Here is a 15,155-nt window from a genome sequence, read left to right as displayed (position 1 = left end):
TGATTGATCATTAGATCTCAATTTCTCCATTGAAGATTGAAAATCATTCAGTTAAGAATGATACAAGCAAAATTGTAGGATCAAAGTTTTCACCGATTTCTCTTATAGATTTCTTAAGTTTTATATCACACTTTTGGTTTTAATTTTGTCATTGTGAAAACCAAAGAATATACTATAGGCTTGATGGTAAAAGAAAATCTAAATTGATATAAATTTTAGCAATATTAGTCAATTTTTTAAATTTTCAGTAAAAGTATTTAAATTGTAAAATTATTTATAATTTAAAGTTTAATTTTTGTTTATGTCAGAGAATGCTGATCTAAACTAGATATCCTTACATTGAGACTTTGATCAATGGTCCGAAATATGCATTAACTTATTGATATTAATTAATTATAAAATGAAAGTGCGTAAAGGTACTTTTTGCCCGTTAGAGGGCTCAAACAAAGAGACCCACTCTTCTTTTCTCTTTGTGTTATGTGTTGAAGGGCTTTTTGAAAGTTTGTAAGATATTGGATTTATTGAATTGTGATGCTATACATATATATTCTGAGATTATATGAGGATTAAGAGTCATGTTATATACACAATTGAAATTGCAACGGTCCTATTGCTATCTCTGTTACATTTCAAAGTTCTTTTCTAGCTAGCGAAAGGTGGAAGTGACCCTTCTTCCCAGGGAAGAGGAGTTGCTCATTTTTCCTCATTTTCGGCCTATGATGATTAGAGTAGTTGAGGCCTTGTCTAACAGTCAAAGACTGTTGGTCCTTACTAACAGTATTTGACTGTTGAATATTGCTAACTTGCTTTGGTTTTGGTATGTATACAGCAGTATCCTCAACACTCCCCCTCAAGATGGATTCAAATAAGTTGATAGAACCCATCTTGCTGAGGAGCCTTTGATGACTTGCTTTGTCTAGGGCCTTTATGAAGATATCTGCCAACTGTTCGTGGCTTCTGACGAATGGAGTTGTATTTTCTCCTGTTTAGACTTTCTCCCTTATGAAGTGACAGTCAACTTCAATATGTTTGGTCCTTTCGTGAAAGACAGGGTTCGATGCGATGTGTCTGGCTACTTGGTTATCATAGTACATTTTCATCGGACCTTTGCATTTTATCCCTATGTCAATCAGCACTTGCTTAATCCAAATAAGCTTGTTAGCTGTCGATGCCATGGCACAGTACTCGGCTTTAGCACCGGATTTTGCGGTGACTGATTATTTTTTGCTCTTCCAAGTCACTAGGTTTCCCCCTATGAATGTGCAATATCCTGAAGTTGACTTTCTATCACAACTTCCTACCCAATCTGCATCAGAGAAACTTGTAATAGTGTTAGCATTATTATTATTTTTCATCCAAATACCTTGTGTAACACCCGGAATTTTTTTATATATATTTAATAATGAGTTTTTATTTAAGTTAATTTTAGCTTTATTTTTATTCGGTTTAATTGGAATGATTTAAATACAAATTTTGAATGTTCATGTTAGATAAATAAATGAGTTATTTTCCATATCCAATTAGTTTGATTTTTAAGGAGTTAATTAAGTAAACTATTTGAGAAATGATTATATTTTGGTTATTCAAATTTTTTTTTTTCAAATGCATATTTATATAAGTAAAATTATATATTGGAAAATTATGGTAGAATTGTAAAGGATGTTTATAAAAGAATTTTGGAAAAATTTGTATTATAATTGATTAATAGTATTAAATTTTAAGTTGGAAATTGATTATTTAATTTAATTTAATTGTGTGTAGGATTTAATTGGAAATTTATTTTGGAATAAGGATTGAAAGTATAATGTTATTTTTTATGGGGTTTTAATGGAAATTTGTGAGCTTGGTATTTTTGTAAATAAATATGTCGGTCAGGGGTATTTATGTAATTATGTATTTTCAATAATTCGGATTTGGCCCAAATTAAATAGTTAAGGGCTTAATTGAAAGGCTAAAAAGAAGTTTAGGGATTAAATTGGAATTCTGCGGGATGAAATTGTAAGTAATTAAGAAAGTTGAGGGATCAAGTTGTAATAAGGAAAAGTTCGGGGGCCTAATGTCGATATTGAAAGGAATGGAAGTCGAGGAAGAAGAAGAGAGGAAGAGAGATGTCGGGGGAGAGAGAGGAGTGCGCAGAGGAAGGAGGCTGCGTCGGGCCGTCTGTCCGGGCGTGGCCGTGGTCAGCGGCGGCGAGGAGGAAGATGGACGAAGCTTCCTTGCCGCCGTTCCGGCCGGTGGTCGCTGATCTTGGTGCCGATCGACTCCTCTCGGCCTCGGCTTTGTTTTGGCGGCGGCGGTGTCGACAGTGGTGGCCGGAAACGGAAGATCCGGTGGAGAGAGAAAATGGAGGCAGCCGAGGTTTTTGGATTTTTCCGGCGAGCTCCGGCGAGCTATGGAAGATCGGAGGACGTATCCCGACTCTCCTCAGCTCAAGCTTCGAAATGGCACCGGTTTCGTGGCGATCGGGCTTCGTTTGCGAATCGACGGTCGAGATCGTCCGCAAATCTCTCCGGATGATCGGGTGTCAGATCGAAAAATCGGAAGCAAGGATCGTCTTCAGCGCGTCGTTGTGAGTCCGATGGTGTGTTCGGATCGTCGATCGGACTCCGGCGGCCGGAGGCGAGTCGACCGAGCGATCGAGCGTCTCGGTAATTTTCTTTGGCCCGTTAATTTTATAAATTCTTGGTTTAATTGTGTCTATTGGATGGTATTGAGTATTTGATGATATTTGTGAGTCAAAAATAATTGTCTGTCAGTTTGCCTGCCTCGTATTTTGTGCTGTGTGGCGGAGTCGGGAAATAGTGAAGTTTGGGGACCCGACTCCCGTTGTTTAAATTGTTGGATATTTGGAGTGTTTTTCTGGCAGGTCCTGGACCCGTTTTTACGGGGGGTAATGTTCGTGTTGTAAGGGAGGTTCTGCCGGATTTTCGGTAGAATTCTCCCGAGTCGAGATTCTTAGACAGTCAGTCCTAGGAGTCTAGACCTAGGATTAATGATCGATTGTTTCAGCGTTTTGATAAATTATTTTCCGTGACTAGATTGTCCGTTTGTTCGGCTCGCTCCTACCGAGGCACCGGAGCAGAGCTAGGAGGTCGCCAAACCTGTGAGTTAAAGTCATTTAATCATTGCACTATTGCTAAGTCTGATTTTAATATGCTATTTTGGAAGTTTATGTTTAATATGGTTACTAATATCTCAACGTAATTAATTTTACTGGATTATTAATTATTGAAGATAGTATGAGTATTATTATAGTAATGTTATAATAATTCCAAATATTATCGATTTTCCACCGAAATTTTGATGTTTTACTCTTAATTGTTAATCATTAATTTGATATGGTTGAATGACTTCATTATACAATGATATTTATTAAATGGATGATTGTGTCTTGGGAAACGTGGCTTGTAGAACATGCCACTTTGATGGGTTACACCGGTAATGATCATGGACATGTAATAAGATTTTCATGGGTTTGCCCTGGTCGAGCATGGCTCTCTGGGCTGATTTGAGTAAATTGCTGGAGGTAAGGTCCCTGGTTGAGCATTGCTCTCTGGGCGCCGGCTTATTTGGAATTCAAGTGTTCAGACTGGAGGTAAGGTCCCTGGTCGAGCATTGCTCTCTGGGCGCCAGTCTTATTGGATTAAGAGAGCCAAAATGGCTGTTAGAATTTGGGGTTAGGGTTCTACTGAGCCACTTGTCCCGTAAAAGTAAAAATATATTTTTATTTATTCATTTATTTATTTATTATGGTATGATTATAATATGGATTGTATTTACGTGCATGGTTGATATATTGATTCGAATGATTAACATTTTCTGTGAAGAAAGTAATAGGGTATGATTATGGTATGATTGGTATTTATGTGCATGGTTTGATATACTGATTTGAACAATCTATGTTTTCTGAGAAAAATGCAATAGTTCCCAGATTATTTGATTTTAACTCACTCTCGAGACTGACAGTCTCATTTGTACTGTTTTTCAGATTCGTGACTGTTAGTCCTCTCGCGACTCTTATTCAAGAACTCCTTCATCATCGGGTGATGTATTTGATTTGGTATGTAAATTGGTAAATCTTAGATTCTCCGCATGAGTAGTAATAGTAGATGTATCAGTTGTAAATTTTCCGAGTTTCCAGTCTCGCCCTAGTTTTTCCGCGCATCAAGTATTTATGTAGAATGTAGCTGTTAAGATAAATTGTGGCTTTAATAATATTAATTTGAGATGAGATTTGTTTAAGTCAGTGAGTGTCAGGCTTACTACGGGTTTCGGTGGCCTTACGCCTACCCATTCCCTAGTGCCGGTCACGGGCCCACGGGTGGGGTCGTGACACCTTGGCCTGGAGAACTCTTAAGGTATTTGAGGATTCTATCGATGGCGTCCAGTTGACAGGAGCGAGGAGCATGGATAAACTGGCTTACCATACTTACAGCATAGGATATATCAGGTCTAGTGACAGTTAAATATATCAGCTTTCCTACTAGACGCTGATAACTTCCTATATTATCTATAGGTTCCCCATCTTCCAAATTTAGTTTGGTTTTAGTCTCCATTTGAGTATTTACCGATTTTACTCCTAACTTTTCTATTTCTTTTAATAGGTCAAGAGTATATTTTCTTTGGGACAAAAATAAGCCTTTATGAGATTTTGCAATTTCTATCCCCAGAAAGTATGATAACTGACCTAGATCTTTGAAATCAAATTTTTCTTTAAGTTTTAGCTTCACTTCTTCAATTTCTTCATTACTATTACCAGTTATAATTATGTCGTCAACATAAACAAGAATAATAATGGTGGATGTGTGTGTGTGTGTTTGGCAAACATAGACGAATCCGAAACACATTTATGAAATTGATTTTTAACAAGAAATGACTTAGCTTGGCATACCACGTTTTTGGGGATTGCTTTAATCCATATATAGCCTTTTTCAACTTACATACCGGGGAATGGTTTAAGGAATCCTTGTGTCCTAGAGGAAGAGTCATATAGACTTCTTCATCTAAAGACCCTAAGAGAAAGACATTCTTTACGTCCATTTGGGACAAGTACCAACCTGAATTAATAGCAATAGATAATAATATGCGAACCGTACTCATTTTTGCTACAGGAGTAAAGGTTTCGTGATAGTCTACCCCATAGGTCTGAGTAAATCCCTTGGCAACTAACCTAGCCTTGTATCTTTCAATGGTGCCATCACATTTATACTTAATCTTATACACCCATTTACACCCTACAGGTTTCTTATTTTAAGGCAAGGTGATAATGTCCCAGGTGTCATTTTTTTCTAAGGCATGTAGCTCTTCCTTCACGGCTTTACACCAATTGGGATTAGTGTTAGCTTCGTAGAAGGAAGAGGGCTCAGTGTGTGTTGTGAGATTTTTTAGGTATGCCTTGTACTGATTTGATACAGAAGTATAATTAATGAAGTGTTGGATTGGATACGACACCTTGTGGGACACATAGTCCCTTAGCCTGGTAGGAGGTCTTATTAGCCGAGAGAATCATCGTAAGGCAATTGCTTCTCCTTGTGGCACATTCTCTCCCCCTGAAGGAGATGCCTCGGTGGTATCCTCGTAGATGTGCTCATGATCAGTACAGTGTCTTGGAGTGTGCTGTCAAAAAAATGAGAGTTATCCGGAAATAATATAGTAGAGGGTCCATGATTGAGATGGGAAGTGAAGTAGGGGGAACATTCATCAAATGACACATCGCGGGAGATATAGGACTTGTGGCTAGAAGGGTCATAACATTTATACCCTTTCTTTTCAGAGGAGTACCTGAAGAAAACAGTTTTGACAGAACTACTATCAAGTTTATGATGACGCCTAATGTGGATAAAAGCGGTACACCCAAAAATGCGAATGTGTCCTAAGTCTAATTTTCAACCTTTAAGGATTTCTAGCGGACTGCGATTTCTGAGTCTAGGGCTAGGTAATCGATTGATGAGGTACGCAGCGGTGAGGTGGGCCTCAGACCAAAAGATCTGGGGAACATGATTTTGAAAAAGCAAAGATCAAGTGACTTCAAGAAGATGACGATTTTTGCATTCAGAGACCCCATTTTGTTCCGAAGTGTAAATACAAATGGTTTGGTGTAAAATTCCGTAAGTGGAGAAAAAATCCAAAAATTTTTGTTTACATATTCAGTGCCATTATCTGAGCGAAAAATTTTAATTTTTGCTTTGTACTGGTTTTGGATAAAATTACAAAAGTTTTGAAAGCAGGTAAAAACTTCATTTTTGCTCTTGAGCAAATACACCCAAGTAGTACGAGAGTGGTCATCAATGAAGGTGACAAAATAGCAGAAATGATTGTATAAAGTGACGGGAGCGGGTCCCCAAACGTTGGAATGAATTAAATCAAACATATTTTAAAAGATAGTGAAAGATACAGGAAAAGGCAAGCTAGTGTGCTTAGCAAATTTGCAAATATCACAACAAGTAGAGTTCATTTTTAAACAAAATAACTGACGTACGACTCTATCGGACGGATGACCTAAATGTCTATGAAGCAACATTTGTTGACTAACAGGGTTGGTCGAGACAAAACACTGGTTGGGGGGGTTGGTAAGGTAATACGGACCGTGTTCAAACCGACCCTCATTAATCATCTTCCCTGTAGTGCGATCCTGAAACAACACTTCAGAAGGTGAGAAAATAACATTACAATTAAGAGTCTTAGTAATTTTGCCATCAGATAATAAATTGGATTTAAACTCGGGCAATAAAAGAATATTAGGAATATTTTTATGCAATATTTAAGAGGAGCCAAAACTAGAAATTTTAGCTTTATTATCATTGACAACAGTCACATGTTAAGAATGGGAAGGAACAAAATTGTGTAATTTTGTTGCATCCCAAGTCATATGATTCGTTGCTCCAGAGTTAATAATCCAATTTTGAGAAGCATTTAATGGTTTATAATTTTTAGAAACCGAACCTGACCTACGGGTTTCCTAGAGCTGAATAATCGACTGAAGTTGGAAAATTAGGTCTCTAAGTTGAGATTGTTCAATAGGACTCGAGCGAAAGTTGGATTCGGATCGAGTATGTTGAGCGGAGTGAGCCGGACTTGGGTCACTATTTTCGGGTCGAGTCGGATAATAGCAGGATCGGGTCAGTTCAAAGGAGCCGGGTCGAGTCGATTCAAAGGAGTCGGGTTAGGTCGGTTCACTATTTTCGAGTCAGGTCGGGTCGATCAAGTCGGATCGGTGTAGGTTAAAATACACCAACTCGTTACTCTCACAACCCGATTCTCTTATTTCTTCGCTATTCTTAGGGTTCATGACCCCAAGGCCGCCAAACCCGATTCTCTCACTATGGTCGCCAAACCTCTTCTTCTCTTCTCTTCTCTCGTTCCTTCCTCTCTCACTTCTGCTGAGACTTGGCCGAAGGCTGGGATGGAGGTGCCAGCAGCGTTCCTCAATGTGCCCCTGCCTTTCGCAGTGGTCGCACCTCTCGATGCTTACGGGTGCTCCTCTCGCTCGACTGGTCTCTCGAAGCTGTGAAGGATTGGCGAGGTATGCTATGTTTTTTGAGCTATCAACGCCACTCGATCCAGCCATAATTGCTCGTCTGGTCTCCTCTTATTGGATGGTGGCTATGACAGCATCTATTGGGGAGAGTTGATAAGAACTCAAACCGGATACATTCAAACACCAAGATAAGTAATGGTGAGAAAATCAAACTGATAAACGCTCTCCCTATTTAAGAGGAAGCACCCTTACCAATAAGTTCGAATTTGTCGCCCCAAGATCTAACTTGAAAGTTTGCAATTGATTATGGAACTAACAAACTTAGCAATAGAACTACTAAGCCCTTTAGTTATAAATAGATGAAGAATGTTCAAACAACTCAAGAAACTAATAAAAAGTTAATTGATTGATCAAACATGTAGATGTGAAACTAAATCAAACAAGTTAATTTAATCTCAAGAAATTCAATAAGGAACACCTTAAGGAATAAGAGTTAATAACTCAAATAAAACTTCATTCGAAATGTATATTGATCTTATGTCCTTTAACAAATACATAGCTCTATTTATAGAGTCTTGAAATGATTCTAACCCTAAAAGGACTAAGAGATAAGCAATAAAGAATCAAACCCTAAAAGACTTCTAATGCGGTACCGCCTCCTTCTCTAAGCATAAGTGGTGGCCGCCCTAGGGTTAAAGTGAGACCTTCAATGCTTCTAGAAACCCTAATGCGCGGCCCAATGCTTCTAGAAACCCTAGGAAAGCCTGTTGATTTTGATCCTTGATCTTTGACCTTGACCTTGTTCCATGACCAGAAGTTTAAGCTTCATTAATAGCAATTAATGTCACTATCTTCAAGGTGTTGTTATCTTCATTAAAAGCACCATCATTAGCCATCTTCAAAACATGCTCCAAGTAAGAATTTAAGGCTTGCTTGAACCTTTTACTCCTTGCTCGTGTCATCGGTCCTCCATAGGCTAGTGGATCCATGCTAGTTGACTTAGATGCATCCTTGGTTGCATCAAGAGTTGGCTTAACATAAGGATTTAGGATCGAATGGCCTTATAACTTGTGTCCAACCCGCCGAGGTACGTGTAAACGAGGTCTTGTTGAGATCTTTTCCTTAATTCTTCTGGATCATTCGCAGAGGGAAGGTAGCTTTACAATTCTTCCCATTTGGTAAGGATTTCTGTTGCGTAGCTTGTGCTTGACTGTGTTCCTTGCTTTATTTTGGCTAATTCCTATTTTAGATTGAAAATGTGAGCATAGTTCTGCTCATGGCCGTAAAGGCCTTTAACTTTACTCCATATTGCCTGTGAGAATTCCAATAGCATGCACAAACGTGCTATCTGAGGCTCTATTGTGTTAGTGAGCAGCTACATGACCAAATGGTCTGTCGTCTGCCACTCCTCAATTGCCTCAAATTCTTCCTTTGATGGCTGTCTTGGATTGGTTGGTTGAGGTCTGCTACGAATCCCTGTGATGAACCCCAATTTTTTTCTGCCACTTCGGCTGATGTAGACTGATCTCAACCATTCAAAATAATTTTGATTGCATTTTAGCATAATGTTGGTCAATTTTATGATATATGTGTGAGACATAGCAGTTGAAATTGCTTCTGTGTTGGTTTGATTTGGTAAAGGAAGACAGGATTAAACCTGCTCTGATACCATGTGAAAGTTTGTAAGATATTGGATTTATTGATCTGTGATGCTATACATATGTATTCTGAGATTACATGAGGATTAAGACTCATGTTATATACACAATTGAAATTGCAACGGTCCTATTGCTATTTCTGTTACATTTGAACATTCCTTTCTAGTTAGGAAAAGGTGAAAGTGACCCTTCTTCCCTAGGGGAGAGGGGTTGCTCCTTTTTCCTCATTTTCGGCCTATGATGATTAGAGTAGCTGAGGCCTTGTCCAACAGTCAAAGACTGTTAGTCCTTACTAACAGTCTTTGACTGTTGAATATTGCTAACTTGCTTTGGTTTTGGTATGTACACAGTAGTATCCTTAATAGGCTTGTTCATCAATGTAACTTTACCCTCTCTAGTGGCCTTCCTAGAATTAAGATCTCAAGATTGTCTCCTCCTATTAATCACCTGCTATTTGTTGTCTTTTCTTCTGTCCTGCATCATCTTCTTCTATTGGCAAACTTCTCAAAATCTTGGAGAATTACGACAATGTTAGTGGTCAAGCTATTAACTTTGATAAGTCGACGATGGTTTTTCGGTCAAACACTTCCCTAGCTGAAAGAAGAAGCCTTGCTAACCTGTTGAATGTTACTCACATGGGGACGCAAGACAAGTACTTAGGGTTGCCTGCTATTGTTAATCGCTCTAAGAGGCAAACCTTTAATAATTTGAAGATGAGAGCGGCTTGGAAAGTTGTTGATTGGAAAGAAAGTTTGTTTTCTATAGCATATTCTATTTTATGAGTTATTTCAAGCTCCCCCTCTTTCTCTGTAATGAGCTTGATAGCATATTCTCTAATTTTTGGTGGGGTCAAAAAATAATAAGTAAAAGGTACACTGGACCTCCTAGAAAAATTTGTACAAAAGCAAGCTTGAGGGGGGCATGGGTTTTAAGGACCTTCATGGGTTTAACATGGCTCTTCTGGCTAAGCAACTAAGGAGAGTTATGACTAAGCCTTGCTCTCGTCTAGATAGAGTCCTTAAGGGAACGATATGGTCTTCAACAATACGCCTTGATACATTAAGGATGTTGTTTAGAAAGCCATTAATAATTCTCTAGAATTTGATTCTCTAAGCAACTATCCCATTCTTCATAACAGCATCTCTGAAGAGAAATTGTCAGCTCCTCATCTCCTTATGGGTGAAGTCAAAATCAACTTTGATGCTGGTCTGAACAAGAGGAACAATCTGGGTAGTTATGGAGCGGTAGCATTTGATGTTGAGCAAAATTTTCTTAACTCTCATGCGAATCGTGTTGGTCTCATGCCATTGCCTTTTATGATGGAAAGTCTGCCCTCAAACATGTTGTGTCCTGGGCAGTCGGAAAAGGTTAAAACAAAGTGGTTTTTGAGGGAGATACTCTGCCTGTTATCCAAGTTATGAATGGGCATGTTCTCCTCCGATTGAGTTTTGCGGTTATTTTTGCATACATTGAAAAACTTTACTCTTTTTTAGATAAAATTTTATTTTATTTCACTAGCAGATCTTGTAATATGCAGCTCGCAATGTTTTGATTTTAGGTAGCTGAGGCCCTTTTTAATCCAATTGTATTGCCTTGTGTTCAAAAAAATTATAAAATAATACTATATTATACAGTCGGGATTGGATTGTAACTGTATGGATTTTTGACTTGAAAATTTTTTGAATAGTTGCAATTAAATAGGTTAGAACTCTCAAGTGTGGTATCTGAAAAACCATTTCGATGTTTAAGTTAGTATATGAGTGAAGACTAGGATAAAATATATAAAAAATTGTAATTGTGCCATTGACAACTGAAAAATAACAGAATATTTATAGTATTGTCTTATAAATAAAGTTAGATCCGATGAGTGGTCTCCGAGATTGGTGTAATAGAGTACAAAGTCCTACATTTTTTATTATCATGATGCATATGCGTTGATCAAAGCGATTTATTCATATAAACTTCTGAATAAATTAGCGATGTAAAAAGTACTAGGCAAGGTGACATTCGTATTTAGCTAGGTATATATCACTATACCTTGTACTAAAACCCATTTGCTTTGTGCATATGCAGAGTCTCCACCCACCGCAGGTAATTTGACATGTATCCATTTATATGAGTGTGGGATTTAACAGAGAAAATAGCAATCAAACAATACGATATAGTAGGCAGCTAGTCCAAGTAAAAGTTAATGGGCTTGATTTAATTTCGTCTTTGACTAGTCATATTAATCTGAAGTCTGTCTGGATTAGGTAAAACTATAATAACTCAGAACCTAGAGCGAGTAAGCAGCACCAGCAGGTATGTAAAGGAGGGAGGACTTTGCTAGAATGCGCCACTAATCAATTATCAACATACGATGGCAAGTTTTATATATATATATACATATTTTTTTTTAATAACTATGAGCAATTTTATTTATTATTATTATTATAGTGACTTTGGAGTTATTCATAACCTCTAGTTTGATTAATTAATAGTACTATTTCAAATGCTATCCTATAGATTAAAACGCCGATGACTGGACTTATTATGAGATAATTTATTTTTAATTTATACATATATTAAGAAATTTAGTTTTTTAGTATTTGCTATTATTAGTTCTTTTTGTTACTTTGTTAAATATCTTAAGTGTTAATTATTTACATAATCTTATAAGAGCTATTCCATTAGTGTTATGTATTTTTTAACTATTGAGATTTAAATAAAGCATTCCAGAATTACATTAAAATTCTAAAATATACTAAATTGTGATTTTATAATTTAAAACAAAAAATTAAAATTTAACTTTTAATGATAATTTTTTATATGAATAAATGAAGGACCGTTAATTATTTAACTAACAATTAGAACAAAAAATAAGAGAGTATTACATAATCCAACGCATAATTAAGCCCCATATAGCTCAAAGCCAATAATAACTTTTCTTATCTCAAAATTGTCAATAGAATTATGATAGTGAACTGTAAGCATGCTTATTCCATGTAAAAACACAATTTTAAGATCTCTCATTAGTCATTAGCTGTTCATGAGAATTCTTGATGGTAGTCATGGAGCCCCTCTGTGTCTCAGGTACACGATTGAATTTAGGCTTTAACTTATTATTTATAGAAAAGGTAGACTATTATTATTAAGAACCTAAAATCTTAGGTAGAGTTATCTCTTTCTGACAATTGAATTAGTACGTCTTTAAAAGCTTATGTCGTAATTCATATATTTTTCGGACCTTACTGATTTAAAGCTTACTCTTTACAAATATAGCATAAAACCATTAGTAATTGTTACAAAATTCTACTTTTTTCTTCCTTAAAGCCAAAATGTCATCCTTTAGGTCCCAAGTTTTACTATTGAGAATGTTTTATATGCTTTTGGCTTGTGGGAAATGCGAAGTTGGTTCGCACCATGTAAGAAATGTGAATATAATAGCACGATTTGTGCTTTTCTTCTCCCTCTATAAAATTTTACAGCTGTCTTCTTTTTATTGCAACACTTGTTAAAGGTGTCGCCCTTCCATGCACTAATGCCTGTTTTAATTAGTTTGTGGATGACATTTTCCTTATTTCTGAAAATATTATAGATAATAGAAGATTATAAGATTCATAAAAAAAAAAAAACAATGAAAATCTAATCTCGTTTTCTTTATCAATTTATACTCTAATGTCCAACAACCAATTTAATAAAAAAATAGAAAAAAAGATAATTAGTAAAGAAAAGCGATGAAATTGAAAGGAGAGATTTTATTCTCTTTTTCTCCATATATCTGATTTATAATGATATAAATCAAATGAGGTTTAAAAATCTCAAGTCTCACTTTCGATTATTTAAACTGCAGGCTTATTTTAAAATGAGAAAAAGTAGACAAAAAGATTTCATAATTAATAGAATTAAAATATAAAAGCATTTTAATTAATTGGCGAAAAGAGAAGATCTCTGCCCTGTTAACTATAATCTAATATCAGAGACTTGATAGTAATTTACCTTATAAAACAAATATAAAATGCTGGATGATCCAACGTTAGTAGCTCAATATATGGCACTAGCACTGAAGTCAATTTAATCTGCTATTTTAGGATGCTGTTTATTCGGACATGTACGTGATCGACTTGATTTCACGCTGTCAGAGCCGCCTCAAGTCAAGCCTATATATAGTGCGGTAGGAGAGTCTTAGTTTTAGCTCCTTATTAATATAAATAATACTTTTTTTTGTAAGAAATTACTTAAAATTTATTTATTTTTATTTTTAAATTACAGAATTGCCAAACAATTTTTTTTATAAAATAAATTCTTCCCACTGATAATTTAGAGTTCTTAATATTATTTTGTTAAAATAAAAACAAATAAATACTCTAGCACTTGGTTTATACCTTTTTTTTAATTGCACTTTTGTGCATAAAAATAATAAACAATAAAATTAAATTTTAGACAGATGTAACTTACAAAAATATATTGACGAAAAGATTAAATCTAAACAAATAAAATTAAAGAAAACATTGGACATCTAAATATTAAAATTAAGATTTAGAATCCAAAAAAGATAAATAAAAAAGAGTTTCGTATGTCGACATAAAAGTTTGGAGCCCTAAACAGTAAACTTAAATTTAAAGTCTATCAATAATTATAGAAAAAAAGAAAAAAGGATCAATCTTCTTATCCCACATGTATATAAAAATTCAAGAGTCCCTTTTGCTTTTGAGGCCTAAACCCTAAGCTTAGGCATTAAGCTGCACGCCGTGTAATGCATCTGCAATATAATCATAAAAAATCTCCAATATTTCCAGCTTTAAAATATGGGCTTGAGATAAACTTAAGTAACATATATGTACCAGAAGAAAGGAGGAAAAAGAAATCAATGTCTTGGCCATTTGATTTCTTCTTTCCGTGGAGGACAGCAACCCCATTATAAAGTGGCTTAAGTTTTAAGAAAATATAATATCTTAAACTTTTGAATGTGTTATATTTTATGCCAGTGCTTTACATGCACTAAGCGCATTTTCAAATTGCCTGAAGTTTGATTAGTTCCGGGGCTTCTTTTACAAGAACTTTCATCAATTTTCATTTCCAGCTGCATTATTTTAATTTGAATTTTGATCAGGAACAGTTATCTATTATGATCCAGTAAGTCCCATGTGCTTTAAAACGACCATTATGATATTAATATATTCTGATGCAAACTCAATATAGTTTTTTTTTTCTCTTTTCATTTGAGGGAATTCAACATAGTCAATATCGGCTTAACTTTAAATACTTTTATAAATCGATACCGACTTGCGAAATGCCAATTAATGCGCGAGCACAAATGGCCTACTCAAACCCATAGCAGAGTCAGCCTTGCCAGCATTAACGCGGTAACAGCCGGTGATTTCAGCAACACGTGACGTGGCGCAGCTAACTGCTAAACTCCGTGAAGAAAATAAGATTACCGGCGAACGAGTTTATTATTTTACTTTTGTTATTGACACCACATATTCAGCGGTGCAAATTAACTTCACGGTCCAACCATAGGCCGTCCTTTTCCTTGACTTGTCATCATATCGATCCACTACGTGCACGTGGCACTAAATTGGCCTGCAACGTGTCAACGAATCCATGGTGAACACATGACAGGTGGAGTTAAGGGGCTTGTCGTTTCAAGATGACTGTTTCGCCGGTGATCTTTCAGCATTTAATTCACGAGCCATAGAACATTATACCTGAGAGTTCAAATCTTTTAATATATTTCAATCTGAGCTTAATAAATTTTCTTTCACAGTATTTTTGCATGTATATTTTAATAACTAATTTATATTTCTTTTTATTGTACAGTAATATGGACATACGTGAATGCATAATATGGTATTTGTAATTCTTTTAAAGAATATTACTAATTTTCTTATATGGATCACAGGAAATGTCAGCAGGCTTTTATATTATCATGTCCGTAATACTGTGAAATATATGATATCCACTAGTAACCTGACAATTGTCATAGCGATTTACGCATCATCAATGAAACAGGGACAGCAGGTTTTATATAAAGACAT

This window comes from Ricinus communis, chromosome 5, assembly GCF_019578655.1.
Source record: "Ricinus communis isolate WT05 ecotype wild-type chromosome 5, ASM1957865v1, whole genome shotgun sequence".
Taxonomy (NCBI): Eukaryota; Viridiplantae; Streptophyta; class Magnoliopsida; order Malpighiales; family Euphorbiaceae; genus Ricinus; species Ricinus communis.
The sequence above is the reverse complement of the archived record's forward strand: the minus strand, read 5'-3'. Positions refer to the sequence as shown.